This window comes from Abrus precatorius, unplaced genomic scaffold (assembly GCF_003935025.1).
Source record: "Abrus precatorius isolate BTA unplaced genomic scaffold, Abrus_2018 Scaffold2, whole genome shotgun sequence".
NCBI classification, from domain to species: Eukaryota; Viridiplantae; Streptophyta; class Magnoliopsida; order Fabales; family Fabaceae; genus Abrus; species Abrus precatorius.
Window position 1 is genome coordinate 19889178 of NW_020874362.1, and position 637 is coordinate 19889814.

Consider the following 637-nt stretch of genomic DNA (forward strand, 5'->3'; position numbering starts at 1 on the left):
ATTTTAATTACTTTGTAAGGGCTGTCATTTGGTTCATTAGTGGGTTGCTACTCTCTGCTTGGTAAACTGGGGCAGTCTCTTTCCTCTTGATGTCATAAGAGTCAGTAGTGTGATACTCAAAGCTAGAAGATGTCATCTCATCTATCAGCTTGTATGCATCATTTGGATCTTTTCTTATGAGGGATCCTCCTGTTGCGGCATCAATTGTAGCCCTAGCAGTAATTGATAGGCCACTGTAAAAAATTTGTACCTATCTCCATGTCGAAAAATCATGATGAGGACATCTCCTTAAAAGCTCTCCAAATCGCTCCCATGCTTCGAATAAGGATTCTGCTTCATATTGTTGGAAGCAACATATTTCTGTCATAAGCTTAGAGGACCTTGATGGGGGAAAGTATTTTCCCAAGAATTGTTGAGTGAGATCCTCCCAAGTTTTGATGGAGTTGGCTGGGAGTGAGAAAAACCATGCATTCACCTTTTCAGATACCGAGAATGGGAAAAGACGGAGACGAATAACATCATTAAAGACTCCATTGTATTTTATGGTATCTATCAATCGGAGGAACTTTGTCAGATGTAAATTGAGGTCTTCATTAGGCATGTCTCCAAACTGTATGGAGTTCTGGACCATGGTTAT

The 637-nt window shown here is 40.2% G+C and overlaps 1 non-coding gene across 1 annotated transcript; it reads left to right on the forward strand.

Annotated features, from left to right (window-relative positions):
* The first annotated feature begins 266 nt into the window (after nucleotides 1–266).
* LOC113860478 lies at nucleotides 267–373 on the forward strand. Its single transcript, XR_003503930.1, has one exon. It is a non-coding gene; the product is annotated as a small nucleolar RNA R71 (small nucleolar RNA).
* The last annotated feature ends 264 nt before the right edge of the window (nucleotides 374–637 follow it).